The sequence below is a fragment of the Pteropus medius genome, unplaced genomic scaffold (genome assembly GCF_902729225.1).
Source record: "Pteropus medius unplaced genomic scaffold, Ma_sr-lr_union100, whole genome shotgun sequence".
In the NCBI taxonomy this organism is placed as follows: Eukaryota; Metazoa; Chordata; class Mammalia; order Chiroptera; family Pteropodidae; genus Pteropus; species Pteropus medius.
Genome location: NW_024352785.1, coordinates 7,579,516 through 7,603,672, shown reverse-complemented (window position 1 = coordinate 7,603,672; position 24,157 = coordinate 7,579,516). Strand labels below are relative to the sequence as shown.

The 24,157-nt window shown below is 39.4% G+C and overlaps 1 protein-coding gene and 1 long non-coding RNA gene across 3 annotated transcripts in view; one reads left to right on the top strand and one right to left on the bottom strand.

Moving 5' to 3' along the window:
• Window positions 1–24,157, top strand: part of EPB41L4A (erythrocyte membrane protein band 4.1 like 4A) — a 208,536-nt gene that overhangs the window by 43,078 nt on the left and 141,301 nt on the right. The window lies entirely within an intron of this gene.
• On the bottom strand, window positions 1,177–15,336 carry LOC120590826 (uncharacterized). Its single transcript, XR_005649780.1, has 3 exons — window positions 15,033–15,336; window positions 1,599–1,718; window positions 1,177–1,359 (listed from the first exon to the last, which is right to left on the bottom strand). It is a non-coding gene; the product is annotated as an uncharacterized LOC120590826 (long non-coding RNA).

Below are 24,157 nucleotides of genomic sequence, written 5' to 3'. Positions count from 1 at the left end.
ATTAAAATGCTTAAATTGAAAAATTAAAAACATGTTTATATTGGAAAGTCTGGAAAACACTACAGAGTATAACAAGAAAATAAAAATCATCCTAGGTTGCCTGGGATGTGTGTGTACATGTTGACTGTAAAGGGGAAGTAGGAAACTTCCTGGGGTGATAGAAATGTCATTTTTTTTATTGAGCTGTTGGTTACAAAGGTTTATTTGTCAGAACTCTTCGAACTGTATCCTTAAGATCTATACATATATAAATTATACTGCAGTGCAAAAAAAATTATCCTACAGTCTTAATACCTAGGAACAACCATGGTTAACATTTTGTATTTTTCTTTCTAATCTAGTATGTTTTTTAAAAATGGAGATGTTATGTGTACAGTACTGTAGCCTACTTTTAAAAAATTAAGTTGTAACTTGAGCATTTCCAAATGTCATTAAATATGCTTTAAATATAATATTTAATAGCCACATTATATCCATTATCCAAATGTACTACAGTTTTATATAATCAGTTCCCTATTGTTGGATATTTAGGTTGTTACAATTCTTAACTTTTGTAAATAAGACAAACTTAATGGCGCAAAACTTCTTCCTCGGCTCTGGACATTTTGTATATGTATCAGTTTTCTCTATTGGATTCAGTTCAGTTTAATTTAAGAACCTACGATTGAGGGATTGAGGCCCTTCTTGACATTCAAAGCTGTGCGCTATTCCACTTATGCCCCTAAAGGAGCCTACTGTCATGTTGGCTAGATAAAATAAATTTGAAATGAAAATAGTAATACAAGCCATTATAGCATGTGAATAATCTGTGTCTCAGACCTGCAAATTTTGGCAAAATAAGCTTATATTGATGTAAAGGAGGAAATAATAATATAATAGTTACCATTTATTGAGACTTCTTATGTGGCAGGCACTGTGCTAAGATATTTACACTTGTTATTTCACAATGGCTCTGTGAGGTAGATAACATTTAAAAAATCAAACACTACAGAAGTAGATGTATCAGTTAGGGTTCCCCTAGGGAAACAGAACCAGTAGGAGATCAATGCATACATACATATATGTGTGTGTATATACATATATTTCTTATATATGTATACATATATATGTATATAATATATGTATATAATATGTATATGTATGTAATACATATACATATATATGTATACATATATTTTTTTTAAAAGAGATTTATTGCAAGGAATTACATTATTTTGGAGGCTGGCTAGGTCAATATTAAATCCACAGGGTGAGCTGTCAGAAAGGGTGGACTGGATGTCTTTGATGTAGCTGAATTGATGTCCACAGGCAGAGTTTCTTCTTGTAGGAATCCTCAGTTCTGCTCTTATGGGTTTGCAACTGATTGAATCAGACACACCTGGATTACTTAGGATAATCTATCTTTCTTAAAGTAAACTGATTATAGAGTTTAATCAAGTATACAAAATACTTCTACAGCAACAGATTAGCGTTTGAGTAACTGAAGACTATAGCCTAGCCACATTCTCATAAAACTGACCATCAGACAGAATAGTTTAATGAATCCTCATGTATCCTTCCCCCTGCAGTAACCATAAACTAGTTTGCCTTGTTCATACCTTCATTCACGTTTCCCCTTCTGATTTTATTTTGAAGCAAATCCCGGTCATCATATCATTTCATTTACAGATGTTTCAGTAGGTATTTATCTCCACCCTGGTGCTGTCCAACATAATTTCCTGCAATGACAGAAATATTCTATATCTGTGGCCACTAGCTACAAAAAGCTATTGACCACTGGAATGTGGCTAGTGGGCTGAGGATCTAAAATTTACTTTTACTTAATTGTAATTAATTTAAATAGCTATATGTGGCTGTGGTATTGGAGAGCACAGCTTTAGAAGATAAGAGCTCTGTATTAGAAAACATGAACACAATCCTAGTGTGCCAAAAGTCTAATTGTAATTCCTTAATATTATCAAATATCCTTTGATATTAACATTTCCAGTTATTTAATAAGTATGATAAATTACAAATAAGAGCTGCACATTGTAATTTGTAGTTATGCCTGGTTTCAAAACTATAGATTCTCTCTGATGAGCTATTTATTTATTTAAAATACTGGATTATTTGTCCTTGCTAGATAATATGTCCTACTCATTTTATAGATGAGCGCCTAACCTTTCCTGAGACAATGGTGGTAGTGATGGCACTGACAACATAGCTAAACATGAGTACTTGCTCTGTGCCAGGCACTTTAAGTACTTTACAGATATCAACTCATTTCATCTTCACGACGTGGATGTCATTATTATTCCACTAGACTGGTCAAGTGACTTCTGTGTTAAAAAGCTAGTAAGTATCAGAATTAAGATTCAATCCAGGCAGTCTGGTTCCAGAGTCTGGATTCTTAACCACTATGCTGCATGCTCTCCATACTGTATTTCTTCTTAAACACAGGAGATGAGAAATTCATTTTGGCTGCCTCTTAGCAACCTGGACATGTTTGAAATTATGGACCTAACTTTACTAACTGATTTCCTAGGGCTCTTGGGAGAATGGAATCAATTAGTGCTTGAAAGCACTTGAGAACCCTTAATGTTAAAGACTGTTATGGGAAGTGTTTACTTGTCTGTAAAGTCAACTGCCTACTATTCCCAGATTCTTATTTGTGCCTTGTATGTCTGTTGCTTTAAAATGGAATCTGTTTCCACAGGCCACATTCTGAATATGACACTTTTATTTTAAGTCACTTGAACATTATAGAAATCTAAGAAAGCTGTTTAGAAACTACTCTGTCCAAAGTACCTTGTGCAATTTCTAGATTATTTTTCTCTTTTGAGTTAGTAGGGATTTGTTTGTGATGACAAAATGGACTGCTGAAATGCGCTCTTGGAAGTGAATGCCTCTGAAGTATAGCAACTTACTGCAAAACCTGAGGGCATGTGTCCACTGGAATTTTTCTACTGTGTATCCCTGTCTGCTAACTGGAAGCACGCAAGCTAATCCCCTCAAGTCTCAGTGGCTGCTTTCCCCTCAAAACCACCCCTTCAAATGTCACTTCCTCACTTCTTCAGCTCAGGTGGTAGTGGAGCTGTCTGCTCCCAGCTCAATACACCAAGGAACAGTAGACAGCTCCAACACTAATTCCTTTCACTTGTATTAGATTCAACTGGTACCTAAAACAGCACATGGGGAAATTGGCCTGGCTGATCTGGAAAATGTGCCTGGCTCTATTGCACCTACATAAAATCCACTGCCAGCCCACCCACTCAGGAAAGCCTGGCATCTCAAACCCACCCACTGGATTGGGCACAGTTTCCATAAACACATGGTAGTAAATGTGTTAGAAAAGTTATCAGAAAAGACCAGTGATAAGGTAAAGTGTATTTTACATGTCTATAATTCAATAGAAAGAGAGAAGGAGAAAAGGGAAGAGGAACAAAGGAAGAGAAGGAAAGGAAATTGATGAGCTAACTAGGACAGCATGTATTGTATCCTATAAGCACGGTGAGATTATTGCACATTCTGTGTAGTGTTTCTCTTTGTTGCCCAGTATCTTTAATGAAAAAGTCTTTAATGAAAAGGGTTACTTTAATTCTCTTTTTAAAAAAATTTAAAACAATTTTTAGGTGTCTCCCAAAAATGTACTCTCTGACAGTTTAACAGTTTCTAATTGCAGATAATTTTGCATAGTGTTTCATGAATTATTTTGGTTCTTCCTATAGTATGAAATAGTTTGTATTTGGCTTTAAGTATAGATATTTGAAGGACTTTGCCCATTTTTAATTTACATACATATTATCTTCATGTAACCTAAGATGGCATACAGAATTTTAGATTATTGCACAAAAATATATTTCAGGTCTTTTTTTTTTTTTTTAGATACAGCACTCTGTAGTATCCTGCTTTTCAGGGCATGTAGTTAAAGATGACCAATATATCTTTCAACATTTAAATTTACTTTCAGATTGTTGGATGTGAACCATCAACAAAAATATAATAGTTTATCTGCCTTGTTCACTTGTGAGGTTATGGAATATGTATTAGGGAATCCTATTATTATGATATTTCAGTTGACAGCTAAAGTATCAGATACTTTAAGGCTATATTTGATGACATTTGCTATTAAAATAATTTTCTGGACCAACAGTGCTAAATTCATGAATGTGTGCTTGTGTGTTTTTTTGTGAACTTACTCCTTAAAGAATTGGTTGTGAGGGAGGTAGACAATATTTCTGTCAGTTTTAGGTTGGAAGGTTAATGCATTATAATAGAACACAATAAATTTTATGTGAGATTTTTGGATTCGTTCAACAAATTCAACTAAAATTTATTGAGGACCTCATGTGCCAGACTCAGGGGACAGGGCAGTGAACTAAAACAAAGTCCCTGTTCTCATGGATCTTACGTTTTGATGGGAGGAGACCGACCACCTAAACAGTGAAAAATTAAATTTACAATAAATGTTAAAGGAAATAAAGTAGGATGAAGGGGACAAAAGTTAGGATGTGGAGAAAATTGCTATTTTAGAGCAGTGGTTGAGAAGGCCTTTCTGATGAGGTAACATTCGAACAGAAACCTAAATAAAGCAAGGAAGCAAACCCTGTGGCTATTTGATGGAGAGAGAAAGTTCCCTGCAGAGTGAACAGTAGATACCAAGGCTCTCAGGCATGTGTAAATGGATACTTATTTATGAACAATATTTAAGATTTTGTTAGGGCTTAGTAAATATTTTGGGCTTGCTGTCTAAATTGGATCTTTATCCAGGGAGCAAAGATAAGAGCAAGATACACACAATTTTAAGTGGATCATTTGTATACAAAATTTACATCACAAAATAAAATTGGCAGAAATACACATGTTGTTATAGCAGAGCTAGTGAAGGTAAAAGGTAAAAATAAAACTTGAATATGCTGTTACACAGTAATTTAAAAATTGATGTTATATTCAGAGCAAAGATTTGTTTTTATTACTATTTAATCTTTATGTGGGAACAAGAAAATCTTTTATTATTAAAAAAAGCCATCGAAGACTTTCCAATTAGGCATTCTTATGGGGCTGAATTGTAGACCTCAAAAACATGTTGAGGTCCTAACTCCCATTATCTGTGAATGTGACCTTATTTGCAGATGATGTAGTTAAGTGAGGTCATTAGAGTGGGCCCTAACCTAATATGACTATGTCCTTATAAAAAGAAGGCAATTTGGATGTAGGGAGATATGAACAGAGGGAAGACGGTGTGAAGACAAGAGAACACCACCTACAAGCCAAGGGGAGCCTGAGGCCACCAGAAGCCAGGAAGGAGGGAGGCAGGACCAGATTCCCCCTCACAGCCCTCAGAAGGAACCAACCCAGCCAACACAAGACTTCTAGCCTCCAGAACTGTGAGACAAGAAGTTTCTGTTGTTTAAGCCACTCGATTTGTGGTACTTTGTTATGGCAACTCTAGGAACCGAATACAGGAATTAAGGAATGTTTTGTTTTCTTCTAAATCTATCAGAAGAGAAAAGAGAAGACAAACCTTAAAGTATTTTTTGCAGTGAAATAAGCCAGACAGAAAAAGTTGAAAACCACATGGTATCACTTATATGTGGGATATAAACCTAAAAGCAACAAATGAACAAGACAAACAAGCAGAGACTCATGGACATGGACGATAGACTAGTGCTTACCAGAGGGTAGCAGAGGTGGGAGGTGGAGGGAGGTAGATGGGGTAAAAGGGATCAAATATGGTGACATTAAAGAATTTTTTATAAAGGCACATAAAAAATACTTTCTGCATTTTGGCAATCTGGCAATTAGGCATAAAGCAGGATAAATACAGATACCCACAAAACCCCCTTGATCACAGCTGTGCACACAGAGCATCTCCTTACGTTCGATGGATATTTCATATTTAGTTGTTGATTTCGGCAACATGGCAGCCACATAAAACATGTAACGACTGAAGAATCCCTGATGGGAGTGTAATGCATTTTTGTTATGTATTTTTCATTTTCTGCTTGTTAGTGCTTTACAGGGCTACTGCTCTGATATAACTATATAGTGGGAAAGTGGACTGGTTAAGTTTCCTTCTCACTGAGGAGTTAAAACAAGGATGTGATTGTGCTACTGAAGAAGCTAGTCGACTCATACTTTTTGGAGGGAGGGGAAGTGGTGAGTTGAGGAATTTTTACAAACAAAACACGAAGATGCACTGTCATTACTTTATACTGTGAATAAAGGCCCAAGGGTGGAGGTCGGGGTTATTGCTGAGGAGACGTCTGCCTGGAGTGCAGTCAGGCAGCTTCAGAATGATGGGATTGTCGAAATCTGGTTGTGCTTTTGTGTGACAAGATGTGTGGTCAGGAACATGGGCTCTGAATAACATGGCTTATGTTTGAATCTGAGCTTCATGTCTTATTGGCTGTGTGACCTTGAGTAGGTCACTTAGCCTCTCTGTGTCTCAGTTTGTCCTCCTCTGAAAAACAGAATAACAGTAGTTCCAGCCTCAAATGGTGGTTGTGGGAATGAAATGAGATGATCCCTGTAAAGTACTTTAGAACAGACTCATCTGCTTTAAGTGCTCAGTCATTTATGGCCATTATTAGTAGGAGGAGGCGTAATCGTAGAAAGTCAAGTTAGGAGGGAAAGTGTATGACAGAAAGACAGGACAGATGAACCAGATCTTTAGGAGAAGGGTAGTGGCTCAGCTTCACTGGCCAAATGGTACCTGCAGCCAGCTCCTGGTGGCTTTTCAGGAGCAGGGCCTTCGACGCTGAATGCTGGAGAACTTAGTCAGCTCTACGTCCAATTTGGAAGGAGCAGGATTTGTAAACATTTTCCTTGACTCGTCCAGGTTTTTGGAGCTGGCTTTAGTTTTTGTGGGATGGGTCGTGGGGCACAGTCAGGCCCCACAGGGGCATCCTGACCTAAGTAGGCCTATTGCTGCAGTAACAGAGAGCATGGAAGACACTCTTACGATGAAGTAGCATGTGCCAGCTACTCTCAAAGCAGTCCTGTGAGGCAGTGTTTATTAAATAAGTTGTGTTTTTAAAAATGGGAAACTTTGAGCTTTGGGAGCATCATACCAATTTCTCCCCTTCTCAGCACATTTTTATTTTTTTTTTGAGAGGTGGTAACATGACAACCTGGATTTAGGGCCCCAACACTGTTGGTGTTATTGGAGGACTATAACAAGAGGAAGGTGATGGTGAGTCTTCTCTATCATCTGTCCAAGTTGGATGTTTTCCCAGTTTATAGCCTCAAACGGCAACTTGCAAACATTGAGGATATTTAAAGAATTTGTTACATTCTCAGAAGGCAATTCTAGAGGAAGCACTAAACTATTTGGACATATGTCTACACTGTTGGCAGAACAGCATAACCATGAGAATGTCGAGGTGGGCCAGCAGCATTCATTTCGAGATGTTCACCCTGGCGCACTTGTAAAATTATTCATTGACCTCTGGAGCACGGAGCTCATCACTGATGTCTGGATAGATCCTGTCCCCTTCTGTCTGCAGTGACACCTGTCATCCTTCCCTATCCCCCTCTTTTATTGCTTTCTCACTGATGGTTGTTCTTTCCTTCGATGTGAGCAGGCTCAGGTCACTTACATCTTTATTGAACTTGTACCAGTCACCATCCTATTTCCTGACTTCTCTTCATAGACAGATTTCTTAAATTAGTGTCCAGAGAGGGTGGTAAAGAGCCACGTGAGAGAGGTGTCAGGAAAGCCACAGGATAGGTCATGGTCAGATGTTGTAGCAGTGGTTCCCAAAGTGTGATCTCTGGACCTACAGCATCAGCATCACCTGGGAACTTGTTTAAAAATACAGATTCTTGAGTCCACCCCAGACCAAATGCATCAGTAACTCGGGGTGGGAGTGGGGAGCCGTCATTTGTTTTAACAAGGTCACCAGTTGTGATGCACTCTAAAGTTTGAGAACCACTGTGTTACAGAAAGGTGGAGTTAAATAAAGGCCAGAAATCCCCTTTGGAGTTCCTGATTGGGCAGGTCTTTGTTTTATTCCTTTGCTCCCTCAGTCCTGTGCAGTCCTGCTCTGGCCCCAGCACTTAGCTGAAAGTGCTCTAAGTTGGCAGGACCTCCCTTCCAACTCTTCTCGTGCTGCCGTGAGCACTGACACGTGGGAAGAGCCCTGGGCCCCTAGTCAAGAGTTCTGGGTTCTGTTCCATCCTCTTCCTCTTAACCAGCTGGGCAACCCGGTATATAAGAGTGAGATTTGTTCATCATAAAAGGCCCTCTTCCATTAGATCTAAGGATTTCTATTTTTTTTATAAACATGTATTTAAATTTTTTTAATTCATAAATTTATTTAAATATGTTTCCTACTCCATTGATGGCTGCTCAGATTTAACATAATATCTGTGGTTCCCAAAACTTTGCCTACCTAATATACATTTTAGTTTCATAATAATGAGCCAGTTTATTAATGGGGACTCCGCTGTCAGGCATTGACTGACCTTGACAAGGAGCCTGACACCTTCATTTTAAATCTGTCGACGGGGAGATAGCCAGCCCTGATGCAGAACTTGTATTTATGGTTGCTGATTAGAATCTCATCCTTTGACCAAGGAACACAGCTGTGTTTGAGATGCTTCTTTTCTGTTATTTCTCTTTTCACTAGTGTCTAATCCCAGTTACCAGGCTTGTTGATTTTTCCCTTCAGCATCTCTTACATCTGTTTCCCCCTTTCCATTCACCTTCCCCCTCCCTCCCACTTACTTCTAGGCAGTAAGTGGTTTCTGAGTGCCTACTGCATGCTAAGTAATGCACCGATGGATCTGGAAGTAAACTGTGAGCACAGCAGGAGAGAGGGCATGGTTGCTTGGCATTCTGGAGCAGGGGTGGGTAAACCTTTTTCTGTAAAGGATCAAGTGGGAAATATTTTAGGCTTTGTGGGTCATAAGGCCTCTGTCACAGCTTTTGGACTCTGGCTTAAACGATATGTAAAACAATAGTGTGCCTTTGTTCCCATGAAGGCTCAGGTGGCAGGCCAGATTTGGCACATGTACTGTAGTTGGCCGACACCGTGGTAAAGAGTGAGGCAGACCATTAACATATACAATGAAAAAGTGTATGTGTATAATAAGTTGTGACACATGTTATGAAGAAAATAAAGCAGCGTGAAGGGAGTGAGGAGGGCTGGGTGTGAGTGTGTTCTTTTTTACATAGGCTGGTAGAAGAAGCCCCTGAATCTGAAGAAACTGGGGAAAAACAATCACAGGACAGGTGGTGGAAGAACCTTGCAGGTGGAGGGAACACACGTGTAGTGCCCCTGGCATGGCCATGTGTGGGGCTCATTCAGGGAACGGTGGGGTGAGCCAGGACGAGAGTGAGCAGGGATTCTGAGGCAGCTCTCAAGGGAAGGGCTGGTAGGAGGTTACCAGCAGACATGGGAGGAAGGGCTTTCCAGAGAGAACAGATAGCCTGCATGAGGGTCTGGAGATGTGAGTGGGGGCGATCTGGTTGGAGAAAGGAAGAGGTTTGTTCTGACCAGAGAACATGTTAGACAGCTCATGGGGGAGAGAGAAGAGCTGCGGTTGGTAAAGTAGGCTTTGAACGTCATGCCAAAGAGTTTCTACTTTATTCAGAGTTTTGGGGCAGAATTTAAGGGAGAGGAACACTGCTTGTGTTTTAGAAAAGGTGACAGGTAGTTGTGTGGAGGATGATAGGCGGGGAATGTGGGTGGGAGGAAGGATAAGCACCTGGCCTGGGATTGAGGTGATGGAGTTGAGGTGATGGATTCAGGAGACACCATGTACTCAGCCAAGTGGATCCTCTTCTGTCTTTTAAGCGCTGTCTTGCTGTACTTGCACCTTTGTTCCTGCTCCTGACCTTCATTTGCAAAGAATGGCCCAAGATTTCCTTCTGCGAGAAGCCTGCCCTAATCACTTCAGTTAGAAGAGTCTGCTTTTTTCTCCCAGTTCTCAGAGCACCTTCTTCCCGTTACTTCTCTTACCCTATGAGTCAGATAGCTTTCTTAGGTATTTTAACATTCTCCAGGCAAAGGATGTCTTATTGATATTGAGTCTTAGTATACAGTGTAGTGGGGAATATGAACTCAGGAGTCATGCCATCCCACCACTTACCGTGTGACCTTGGGTAAATGAAGGTTTCTCTAAGCCTACATTTCCTTATCCGTGAAAGGAGATAGTATTACCAGCCCCACAGGACTCTTGTGATAACTGACTGACTGCATGGAAGCACTTAAAGCCTGTACATTTTAGGCATTCAATAAATGTTACCAGTTATTAGTAGCATTAATGTTATATTACAGGAATGCTTAACACAGTACCTGATATATAGTAAATGCTAAAAAATATTGGTTGACAGAGTATATTATAGATAGTTTATAGTCAGTGGATACAGACCAGCCCAAGTAATGGCAAAGCTTATAACACATGGGTTTGGCCTCTGTAAAGATCAGTTTATGAGATCTCAGAGATACTTAAATATAGCTGATAAAATTTCATTTGTATGTGAGTGAAAAAATCTCAGTATACATGCAGTATTAATGATCACATACTCTTGAATCTTACAAACTCTGCACCTGGCAGGTTTGACATATGATTATTTAGAGATATTAATTAACAATGCATATTACTTCTAGGCCAAGAGAGCTAGCCTCTTTGTTTGGATTCTCAGTGGCTGATGGGATAACTACAGGTAGATATTACTTATTGTTTTGCATTGTTCAGAAGAGAGGAGCAAGGTATGTGAACAGACTCTAATGAAAAGACACTTTTTTTGCTTCGGAGAAATCAGAAATTCTAGACATAGCCTTGAAAAAGTCGAAAGTCATGTAATTGACCTGACATACCTCTAGGTTATTTGTCAACTGTAAAAGCTACCACCTGCTCATTATTCTTGCAACTAAAAGTCTTTTTCTTTCTAACTTTCTGGCCTTCGTTAATGAGAGGTTGCCCTCCTGTTGTCTCAGAGGCACAACCTTTGGACCTTCTGGTCATCTCCTTTCTGTACTGTTGCCTCCCCCACCTTGCCTAGCTTTCTGGTCTCGAATTTTGGACCAACTCAAGTGGTAAGCCCTAATCATAGGGCCCCATTTAACCACATGAGGGGACCAGGAAGTGCTGTCCTACTGTTGGGGATATTTGGTGAGCTACTCTAAACAGAGTCACATCATTTGGAAGATGTTTGTCTGCATTTTCCAGACCATACAATCTCAATTCCCTAGGTAATTGATAGCCACATCCTTCAGTTTGTGTTTTGGTTACTTAGCATCTTAGTACATTACTATTGTTGAGGAAATTCTAATCAAAACTCTACTTTTGCTAGGATTATGCAGAGATTTCCAGTATCCCACCCCCATCCATTTTTGGTCCTAAAGTTAATGTAAAACATGTGGTCTCTGGATTTTCCCAAGCTTTTTGAACTACCAGTGTTTTTCTGCTTTCTAATTCCCCACTGTGTCTTCACTCAGGTTTTCCTCTTACCTCTAAGGCCCTTCCTTTTTCTTTTCATTGTCCAAATCCTTCTCATTTAATAAGTCTCATTACCTTCAGGGAGCGTCTCCTTCCTTAGTATATAGGGAATCAGGAAACACAGTTTTGAGGACATTTAAGGGTGATACCTAATGGGTTAAAAAAGACTGGGCAGGGTACTGTTTCTAAACAAAGGATCAGTGGAAGAAAGCCCAATGTGGCCGGGCCCTATGCGATTGAGGCGAGAGAAACACCAGCTGTAACTGATCAGAGCAAGATTATGGAAGGAGGACTTGGAGAGAGTTTGGTTTTTGTCTTTATAACATTGGGACTCCATTGAAAAACTTGAAACAAGAAGGTGTCAAGGTCAAGTTTACACCTTAAAATACTCACCCTGGATGCTATGCCCAATGAAAAGTCGGATGCAAGCCAGGCAGAAAAAGTTGAAAATCACATGCTATCACTTATATGTGGGATATAAACCTAAAAGCAGCAGATGAGCAGGACAATCAAACAGAGACTCATGGACATGGACTATAGGCTAGTGGTTACCAGAGGACTATAGATTAGTGGTTACTAGTGGGGTGGGGGAGAAGGGGGGAAGTAGATGGGATAAAGGGGGTTAAATATAAGGGGATAGGGGGAGGGTGAAGTGGGTAAAGGGGATCAAATATATGGTAGCTGAAGGAAACTGGACTTTGGGTGGTAAACACACAATAGAATATACAGATGTCAAATGAAAATAATTGTATTAACCAATGGTACCCCGATAAACTTAATTAAATAAATATTTAATTAAATATTTTTTTAAAAAAAGTCGGATGCAGTAGTCTAGGTGGCTTGGACTGGGTAGAAGTGGTGGAGATGCAGAACCATGGACAGATTCATGTCCGGAAGTCTTATCCCAATCATCTCAATGTCTGGCTGGTTGGGTAAAATGAACCATCTAGAAAAAGCCAATTTGTGGGCCTGGGTTAATGGAGTTGAATATCTAGAAACATCCATTCTATTTGCATGATTTTCCTTATATTCCTCATTTGCTTTGATTTTATGGATCTGGTGAAAAATAATACAAGATTTCAAAAAAAAAAAGATAGTGGTAAGTGATATTTTTAGCCTATAAATCTATTTTAAATTGACTTTTTCCTATTAAAAGATAGTAGATTAATTCTTCCTCCCATGAGACTGAGAAGATTTCTGAAGGCTCAAAAAAGAGGGTCCTTAACACTGAGTCGCTCTGTGAGTTTGGTGCTTGGGTGGATTCAGATTCTAGTGAGGATGCCTTTGGGTTTTTGCCTTCCAGGGATGGAGATTGCTCTCTGCCCTCATGCTTGCTGTTCAGAGCCTTGGCTGCGTCCAAGCAAGGCCTCTTGTGCCCAATCAGTGCAAGCCCTTTTGGCTTCTGTGCTCTGACTGAATGCTTCTTCTTGTGCTACATTAACTTAATGAAATTAAAAAATAACTTTCACGGTGAGATTTATCCCATTCTAGACCAGGGTTTGGTAATATATTTCCTAAAGTTGTTTTCACAAATGTTTTTTGCAGTTCTTTTCTCTAGCAAAGTGTAATATTTGGCTTTGTCCAGTGGGGTGTCTATGAAATACCCATAACCCTCATCTTTTACTTTTCGTTTTCTTAAACTTAATATTAATCCTGCATTGCAGTCTTTGAGGTGACCTGAAGTGGTGCTGAGCAAGCTGTTTCTGTGTATTTACAGAGGAAACTGATGGTAACAGCATTGAACGTGAACATAGAAAGATTCAATGTGATATTCCTCCCATCTAATCAGAGGCTTTGGCAGGCAGCCAGGTTGCCAAAAAAGCATTTTTGCAAAAGGAGAGCTGGTGACATGTGTCCTGAAGAAAGGTGGCATCGGGTGCGCTATCAGTATATAGCAGTCAGAGAGAGAGAGACAGAGAGAGAGACAGAGACAGAGAGACAGCCTCTCTCATACAGATGTATAAGGGGAAGACAGTGAGGGAAAAGCAAGGAGCACCAGAGGGAGTTGAGCAATTTGGGGAAGACACGTTTTCATGGCCAAACTCTCCATTTCTGATGCAAACATAGCATCCTGGATTGTCTCTGCTTTGTCTGTGTGTTTGTTTAATATTCATCAACACCCTGTCTCCTGGGGCTTGGTGTCACAACCATTATCCTTCCATTTGCGGCTGGCTGCAGCTTCCCGTGGAGACCAGTGGTGCCTCTCCTTAATTGGCTGGCAGGGTCAGCAGTATTGACATGCACATTCCTGCCATTTTCCCTTCCCCCCTCCTTGACATCTTCCCCCTTCCCAATATATTTCCTAGAGTGGAGGGGCAGCAGAACAAGGAGGAATTAGAGGGTTTTGCCTAAGAAATGACACCTGCTCAGGATTGCAGCTCCTTAGCCAGAGGCTCGTTCTCAAACTGATGTTTTCTAAGCCCTTTGAGAAGGCACCTCCATTTTAAACTGATGGAGAAAAAAACCACCTTGCATTTATGGAGCTATTGGTCAGCAAAGTGGCTACTCATGATTTCAGTTTTCTTAGCATTTACAGGCAATGAGGACTGTATACTAGTGAGAGAAACCACAAGTTACGAATTACACTTAAATGTCAGTACCCACCATCTCCCTGTTCTCCTGACACCGCATGCTGTGTGTTCCTTAATAAGAAATACTTGCTGTGATTCTAATGCCTGGCTGCCGTGGTGATCCCCTGGATAGCATAGGGTGGGAAGTGAGAGATCAGCATTTTGAATAAGCAGCCCAGGTGGTTCTTTACAGGAGCAGGCACCCCTTATATCCTGCATTGGCTTAGTAGCTCCCCAGCTGAGTCTCTGAAGAACTTTTCTCTAAATCTTGGACACTAATCTGTTGAGGGCTAGGTTTGTGTTGCTTTCAAAACAGTCAAGGAAGAAAGCCTTTTACTATTTGTAAATAGCTACAAAGTATATAAACAAAACTATAAAAATAACAATGAGCTTTTAGGAAAATATGATACATTTTTAAAAAGCTGTAGTTCCACCATATCTGTGTATATTTTCTACTCCTAATTTTAACTGTACCGTTCTCAGAATAACAGAGGTTACCATCAGTGAGGCCTAAAATATAACCTGGGGTGTCAGATATTAGACTTAGGAGAGAAAGAAAGCACAAAGGAAGAGAGAAAAAGCAAAAGCAAAACAGTGTTGGTAAAAGGAAAGTGAGCCTCTACTGGGGAGTGGGAGTGTCTCCAGAGAAGGCCTGGCGTACCTTTCGGTAGCATCAGTGCCACACATTTCTTTTAGCCCTGAGTTTTATTACAGTATTTTAAAAATAAAAAAAAAAAATGATAAGCAATTCTTTTATGACAGACCTTTCACACTCTGAAATGGGTAGTGACAAAGATAAAAGAGTCAAGGTCCCGGGTGGTCCCCAAGGCCAGATAATTACTCCAAAAGACAGGTGGTATTATCCCACCTAAGGCTGTGATTCAGCAAGAATGGATAAAGAGTAGAATAAGACAAGCTGGCAAGATAGTTTGTAATAGAGAACTAAAAACAAAAAGACTGTTTTACCTTCTCCCTATCCTTAAGATTTTGGAATTGGAACTTTAGAGGCTGGACTCCTGGTATTGTACCTACCTCTGTGAGAAGAGAGGTGGAGGTCACGAATGCCCTTTGCTTTCCTTGCTGTCCCACAGGCCGGATCTCGTAGGTTCTTTCAGTTTCCATTCCCAGCTCACCTATTGTGAGGGGGAGCTGCTTGGTAGCAGTCTGTTTCCTTAATAAGAAATACTTGCTGTGATTCTAATGCCTGGCTGCCCGTGGTGATCCCCTGGACAGCACAGGGTGGGAAGTGAGAGATCAATGTTTTGAATAAGCAGCCCAGGTGGTTCTTTACATGCATGCACCCAGGAGCGGGCACCCCTTATATCCTGCATTGGCTTAGGAGCTCCCCAGCTGCCATCACCCTTGTTGGTTGGGGGACTTGTGGGTGTCGGCTCAGGGGGACTGAGGCTTCTTGCCTCCTAACTCTACTGGCTGCACTTGTCAAGATCTGCTGGCCTAGTGCCAGAGTGGAGGCTCACAACTTTGCTCTGACACAGACTCACTGGGGTGCAGTAGCGGTACCTGGAGGGCCCCACTGTGGCCGCCCTCGCCTGCTGCTCTCAGCTGCTCTGGCCCTAGACACCCAGTATTTCAGAGGGAAGCAGGACATGCCAGCCCTCTGAAACCCTGGGGAACCCTCACTTCTCCAGTTTTAGGGGATCCCCAAGGGCGTGTGCCCACTGCTCATTATAAACAAGGAAACCAGGAAGCAGAATTTAACCACCAGTTTGGGGCCATTTGTCCGGCATAGGTCAACACTTCTCCACTGGTTTATGTGGAAAACCAGATCTGAGTAGTTACAAGTAGGGATGGAGTGTTAGTAATGTTTTTGAATGTCAGTGGGGCACCAGTTTGGAACCTGGTTATTGGCATGCTTCGATCTTCAGAACAAGCTGTGAGGAAGGTGGAGTTTTTCCTTGTAGAAGCAGCTTGGCACAGATTGTAAAGGAGCTTTGCAAATTCACACGAGTATTAGGTAGTGGGAACTGCGATTTGGGCTTTGGTTTGCTTGACACAGAGTTGGTGGCTTTCTTACCATGTTGGTGAAAGGATTTGCAAGAATAGAAAGGTAGCTCCTTAGCATGTCGAAAGATAACTTCCCTTCTGTAGAACAGCCTGATGTAAACAAGATGCACAAGATCAGAAAATCAAACCAGTACAGAAGTTTGTAAAACGAAGAGTGAAAGCCTCACTCTGTCTACAGTCCAACCTGCTAACTGCTTTCTTTGAAGGTAATCACTATTTCATTTCTTCCAACTCTATATAAATGTTAACTTATATTGATACAGAGATCCAAAAATATTATCCTTTTTAAAAATTTGTACCAAGAGAGTATACTCTGTACCTTAGAGGCAGGACAGCACAGATGCAAGTGTGGGCCTGAGTTCAAATGTGATAGTCTCTTCTTATCATGTATAAGGCATTGGGGTAGTTACTCTCTGCCTCAGTTTCCTCTTCTGTAACATAGGTCATTCTAATTGAATCTGATAATGTTAAGAATATGGAATAATGCCTGGTGCATAGTAAATGCGGAATGAATGTAAACTGTTACTCTGAATCTTGCTGGTTTTTTTTTTTTGTAAACTTAAAAATAGACCTACATCTTCTAATTTTTTCCCCTAAAAAAATAAATGAATTTAGCACATTATCAAAATGTGCCCTTATTGTTATCTTCCAGTGCTGCAGGGCCTGGTTAGTGCAAAACATGGCTGTGGTTGTGCGCTGACTAGCTTTTCGGATAGGAATGAGACCATGTGGTGCTTTGCGAGTTTAAAGAGATCTTCTAGGTATGTTATATTTGATCTTCTAAGCCAGCCTATGATGTGGTTTGGACAGGTAGTATTAACGCTTTTTGCAAATGAGGAAACCAAGTTTTGATAGGATTCAGCAGACTTGCTGTAGGTCACATAGCCTTGTCTAGAGCTGTTACGGTGCCCAGCACTCTGTCTCCCTTTGATACTGCAAATAACTCCGTGGGCCATCTGCGGTGGGGAAGTCCTATTATCTTCAGCTGAGGAGGGCTGGGGTGCTGAAAGTGTTTCCCCCATGGGGGGATAGGTTTAGTCAGATCTCTCCACACCCCTTTTCCTGTAAAGAGTGACACATATTTTCAGGGCGGTCCCTATGATTAGAAATGTATTATAGGGATGCTGAAGAGATAAAATCAGGAAGGGGGTGTGGTGCAGTTGTGCATGGAAGAGAGCCATGAGCCAGGGCAGGAAATGTGGTCTCAGTGTCTCCACTGTTTAAAATGATGCCTTGGTATTAGATGTTTTCTAGGTTCACCGCTGAAGATTTAGAGCCGGTGAGGGTAAATGGCAGTTCCAGGTCACCCAGCTGGTTAAGAGCAGAGCCAGAACTAGATAGGGAGGGTCCGTCATAAAAGAATTAGTACTCAGGTCTATCAGAACTCTTTCTTCAACCCAGGCACCCAGCCATCAGCATGGTGTTCCTTTCGCAAAGAAAGCTTCAGTATAGTGCTGTCCAGTAAAAGCATCATGTGAACCACATAGATAATTTTTAATTTTCTAGTAGCCATATTAAAAAAAGTTAAAAAATTTTAATAACATTTAATCCAATATACCTAAACTATTACTTTAATATGAAATTAATGTAAAAATTATTCTATTTTTTCGTATTGCCTTCAAAATCCTATGTGTATTTTACATTTACAGTACATTTCAATTTGGACCTGTGGCTAGTGGCTACTATATAGGACAGCGTAGCTCTCAGAGGGCAGGGTCTGGTTAAAATACACATTGTTCAAGATGCTTTGAAACAGAGACCATGCCTCTTGGCCCTTGGCAACATTGCAGTGTACATTTTGGTTAAACAATCTTAGACTAAGGGAACTGGGTGAACTTTGCTTTTAATAAGTGCAACAGAAAAATCTAAGTTTTCGAAGCCTGTAATTTAGGAGTTGGTGATTCACATTATAAAAATAATTCATTGTACAGACTTTAAATGATAAATTCTTGTAGTACTTTTGTGTTTCCTTCTAGTGTATTAACTATTACACACACACACACACACACACACACACAAAGAAATCCAAGGAACTGAGCAGTTTTATTAGGTACTTTGCTACTTGAGGATTAGTAAGTTTAAAAATTTCAGACAAAAGTAAGTCATTGGTACAATATAGTTTGAATGATTAAAATTTGATTTTCTTACAACTTTTTAGGGGAATTTTATTGCTTACAAAGTGTTAACCTGAATGACATTTTAAATCAGTGAGCGTGATAAACATCAAGCAGTTAGGAGAATTGGATTTTAGTCTCTACTCGTAAATCGACTATCGGAGAAATTTCTTAGGTTAGATCTATTTCATTACTTATAAAACAATTTCTAAAATCACTTCATTTTTTTAAAAAAACAGGAATTTAGATATCACTAGTTTTTAATGGTTGTCAGATATGCAACCTCTTTCTGCTCAGGTCTACAGCTCTTCATTCATAGTGTATTTCTTTGGAAAAGTCAGATTCAACTAAGATTATTTTGATTTGTAGAATCTTCCCTCCCCCTATGTTTTACAGCATCTTTTCAAGGCACTATATCTTGCCCAAATATTAGAGAGGAATAAATAAAGATATGAACCAGAACAAAATAAATCGATAGAGACAGCATGTAATAAAAATCTATAGAACTGTGGTAAACACAGAGTAGAGTGACTGGGCAACCAAACCCCATTGCGAATGCAATACTTGCCTCCCCTCCTCTCCTTTCTTTTCCTTTCTTTCTGTTATTCAAGAGAAGTTATTATTTACTATATTCAGGGTACTTCTATTAATAGCTAAAGTTTGTAGTCTGTCATTTCTGTTACAACAAAGAAATGTCTTATGGAGCAGATGCATGTTTTGATATTTTATGTCCTTAAAAGTAGCTTTAGAAGATATTTATTTCTTAGAATCATTGAATTTAAACATGGAAAGTACCTTCTTTATTAAGCTTTGTTGACTCCGTAATATCTTGAATTCCTTTTTCTTTAGGGAAGCCTTTTCTAATTATTGTAGGTAAAAATCTTCTCTGCTCTTCTGAGTCTTAACATCACATGCAGGAAGGACAATGAGTATGGAAGCCCAAGGCACACATCTGGGCTTCAGCACTTTCTGGTTCCATGGCTTGAGCAGGTCACTTAGTTGGCTTCCCTGGACCTCAGTTTCCCTATTTGTAAAATTGAAGCTACTATTGCTTGTCAGACAGGATTGTCATGAGAGTTAAACGAAGTACTGAAAGTCTCTAGCATAGCGTATGGTATATGTTCAGTGCATGTTTTAGAGTGAATAAATAATTCAATCTGTGATGACTGTTAGCACTCTATTGCCTTTGTAGAGTTTTGGATGAATGTAGAACTGACTTGGTGTAGGAGTATAAGTGGCTTTAGTTATCTGGTTGATTTTTTAAAGTGGAGAAAGGGAAAGGAATAAAGTAGGAGTCAAAACAAAGGAGAGTGGGTGATTTGAGGAGAGCACCAGGCTTTTGCACCATAAACGGCTGCACATCACTTTTTTTTTAGGAGTGCAGAAGTAAGAAATAGTAAATGAAGTAGCTGGACACTGGAACAAGACCATCTTCAGAAGCAAGATGAGTTCAGAAAGCTTGTAAAACTTCTGTTCTAATAGTAGTCCTCTCTTTATATCTTCCCAGAAATTTGAGATGAAAAAAAAACATTTTCTACTTAAAATTATTTTTAATTATTACTTCATCAGTAATACCCTGGAGTGGGGTTTATTGCTTTTGCTATGACTTAGAGAGCATGGTTGACAAAAGTGCCCTACTGACTGGCTTTTGTGCTGTGGCTCAGTATAGGTCTGGCAGTTCTGTTGATAGCTTTCAGGTGGATTTTCTCCTGGGCATGGAGTTGAAGTTGATCATGCCTTCAAGGTGGGGTAACTGGGAAGAAACATGGCGGGTTGGAGACACTTGACCAGATCCCTGGTCAGTTAATGTTCATTCACAGAGACAGTCAGTGGAGGTTTCTAGTTTTGTTTTTGTTTTTGGTTTTGGTTTTTTACATACTCATTGATTGCTAGAGGTGGAAAGGACCTTTATTAGTTCAGTTGTCTCATTTCATGAACTAAGACACTTGAACCCTGAGTGGTTCAGCAGCCCACCCAAGGCTGCACAATGAGTTAGGAGCAGAGCTGGATAAAACCCAGGTCTCCAGCTCACCTTCTGAACACTGATCTATGCCATTTTCACCCACCTGCCTCTGAACACTGATCTATGCCATTTTCCTGCCATGGAACGATATCCTACCACCTTTTATTTTATTCCTTTTTTTCCTGATGTGTTTGAAATTATAAAATTTGAAATTTGAAATTGCAAAAGTAAAACATGCTGTTGTAATAAGTTAAAAAATACAGGATACATAAAGAAAAAGTTAATTCCTCATCACCCATTTAAAACACTATTCTGCTTTTATAACTGAAGTATCTTGGGCATCACTTTAACGCAACATGTATTTATCCAATTCTTTTTAATTGTTGCATAATTCCTCAGTTAGGATGACTGCTGTTTATTCAATAATTCTTCTATTGATGGTCATGGAAGTTGGGTGATTTTATTTTGCCAAAGTCAAATAATGCTACAGTGAACATCCTTGGCTCTATAGGATTTTTTTTTCCATAAAATAGATTCCCAAAATGAGATAGCTAGTTCTAAGGACATGTGTGATAGCTACTGTCTGATTACTTTTCAAGAAGATTGTTGTAGCTTCTCTATCATTCACATTTATCATAATAAATGCTACATTTGTTTTTATTCTTTCCATCTATTTTTTATTTATCATTTATTATACTCTGTTACTGTTTACTCTTTTTCTTTTGCTGTGTAGTCAGATTTCTCCTCAGTTCTCTACCCACCTCATTAACATGGCAGTGTTTTGCTTTTCTGACCTATTAGTGGTTACTTTCCCACTCCGTAATATCAGAACAACTATAATTAAAAATTCTATATTAAGATATAAAAATTAAATAAAAAGTATTCCCCCACCTTAGGTTTTACCTACACAGGTTAGAATTTTGAATTCTCAACTATTAAGTTTTTTATTATTGTATGCTTCTTAATATTTAAACTGAAAATTAGATGTTCCTAGCCGCATTATCTTCATCCCGTTACATTGTACCACTTTTCCTTTTCATCTTTGTCTTCCATGTCTTGAGATCGCTGTCTAGTTAGAGCCCATCTTCCAAGCTTTCCTCGGATTGGGTTTATTGGTTAAGCAGTTTCTTACTTCTTGCATGTTTAAAATGTTTCTTTCTTGGTCTTCCCTGACAGGTGAAGAACATTTTGATTGGGCTTTTTCTCTCACTAGTCATTGTTGCTCTGTGCTCTAGTTTCCAGTATCGCAGTTGAGGAGTCTATTGCTAATCTGATTCTTTTTCTTCTGTAAGTCCTCTGTTCAACTTGTTTGAATAACTAAATAATTTTTTCTTAATTTTTAGAGTCTCTGACTGCCGATTCTGAAAAGATTGCAGAATAGGTTGTAGATGAAGCAAAGCCGAGTTTTTTGCCTACTGCAGTAAAGGAGACCACAGCATCGAGCGTTGGGGAGGAAGGACAGAGATGGGGAATTTATGAGGTTTGTTATAGTCCAGTTTGAAGCTTGTTGTTCAGTGCAAGGACATGGAATTAGAGAAAGTTTTTGATAAAACAAGTTAAGACTGGTGGGCTGAGTAAGGGGAACTTACTCTCATAAGCATTAGTTGAGCTGTCTATTGTTCAGATAAATGAGTTTCTAGAAAATTCTTGAAACCAACTAAAATTATTACTTCATCTTCCTGGGTGAGAGTTTCCTGAAATAGTAAAGTAATATTAATATGGACAGTTGAATAGTAAAGTATGTTAATGCACATAGTAAGATATGTGGTTGCGGATGATTTAAATATTTTATAAGCCTGGGCATGTGTCTTTCTTTTCTTCATTAATGCTGCCTGAGCTTGTTGTGAGCCCTTTCAGTCTCGAGAATTATCCCTTCTTTCAGCTCAGGGAGGTTTTCTTTTGTCCTCTCCCTCCCTTCTAATTATTTCTTCTCTGTTCATTACTGTTTCTCCTCCAGGGAAATCTGTTTTCTGCATGTTCTGTCTCCTGGTTATATATTCCATGTGTCTGGAATTTTTTCTTATGATGTCTATTTGATCTTTCAGAACACTGAATGGGTTTTTTTGTTTGTTTGTTTGTTTTAGTAGTGACCATCTCCTTTTCCATTTTGCCTATTGACATTTTAATATCAGAAATCATGTTTTATGGTTTTAGAGAACTTTTTTTGTGTTCTAACAGTATCTCCTTTAAAATCCCTGTTGCCTTATTTTCTTTTGTCTTTTTCATAGATACTTTTTGTTCTGGTTATTAATCTTGGTCTTTCTCATTCATGTGGTTGAAACCTGTTACATGGGTCATCATTTTTCTTTGTCTTTTAATGGGTATCTGTTCCTCAGGCAGGCTAAGAAGACTATTGGGCAGTGGTAAATCAAGTACTGGAGGATAAAAACACGTATATCATAGTGATGAGAATGAGCCATCAAACCTGGGACCCATCACCAGAATTATGAGGAGACCACTTGGTCCTCAAGAGCAGGTCAGCTCATCAGTACACTGACCCTTCGGCCTGCTTGGGTCAGTAGGGTTGGAGAGCCCCTCCAGGCACCAGCCACAGTGTCTTCTCAAGCAGAATCAACTTAAATTTCTGGCCAGGTCACTTTAGGGAACTTTAAAATCTGTGGTTAACCCAGGTGGGTCCTTTGGCACATAGGGATTTTAAGAACACTCTCCTCAGGAATTTTGAGATAACTCTGGCTTTAGGCCCATTTTCTAGCTCTAGTGTGGGAGCATTTTGAAACACAGGTTCTAGAGCCAGACAGCTTAGGTTTTAATCCTGGCTCTGGCATTTACTATCTGTGTGCTCTTGGGAAAACTACTTAACTAATTAATTATCTTATCTCTAAAATGAGGAAAATAATAACACTTATCTTTTTGATTTGATATGAGGATTAAATAAGTTTCACCTTTATGGAAAGATGTTGTGCTCTTAGAGCAGTGCCTAGCACATGACAAATATTTAGTAAATATTAGCTATTATTGTTATTATTATCGTTTCCAACTGGTGGGGCTTCCCTGAGGATTAAGTGAGTATATGTAAAGGACAAATATGTGCCAATAAATATTAGTCCTATTAATTATTTTATGTGATTCTGACTGAAAGTACAAGACTTATTAGCCCCGAATGCATTAGTGCAAAAAAAGAAAAAATTATTTGAGTTTTGTCAGTTATCCCATATTGCTCTTTAGAGCACAATAATCTAATCCATGTTATTCATGGCATTTTGTTAACATGTTGTCTGTCTCCTTCAGTCTAGAACAGTTACTCAGTAGTTTTCATGACCTTACTAGTTTTGAAGAGGGTAGACCAGTGTCTCTTAATTTGGGCTTGTCTGATGTTTGCTCAGTATTAAATTCAGGTTAAATATTTTTGGCAGGAAAAACACATAAGTGGTGCTGTATTTGTTTTTGTTGCATCCTTTCAGCTGGTACATGATGTCAATTTATCCCACTACTGGTAAAGTAGTAGAGACTGATATTTAGAAACCAAAGATCTGGGCACTAGGTGTGATCATTGCTATCAAGTTGTCACTGCCTTCATACCCTCTCAGTGGGGAGACCTCGAGGAATGGGGTGTGTGTGCACACGCACCTATATTTATCTAAACATATTAAATCAGGTACTCACACTGGTACCTCCTGGTCCGTGGGTTTATTCTTTTTTCTCCTTTTCCATATTTGTAACTCCTTCTCTAACAAGAGAAATCTGGCTCCTGTTATTCCCAGTATATTTACTTACTGCTTAATCCCTCTGTATGTAACCAGTCTCCCAGTTCTTCCTGGCTGCTGCCTTGCTTGGTGTCCATATTTGCCCGGATACCTGTTTGGCTCAACCTCCAGCCGCACCAGATAACCACCTTGCTCAGCCCTGAGCCCGCTGTCCATCTCTAACAAGTACTGAGAAAGAGGAAGGGACCTAGTGGCTTTTCAATGAGATTTTTTAATTATTCAGGAAGGAAGAGAGAGGAAAGGACTAATTTGTTTGGCCCCTCTAAGTGTTTGAGAAATGAAAGCAAAATGTCATCATTCATGTCAGGGCCATGCATTTTTAATCTGATA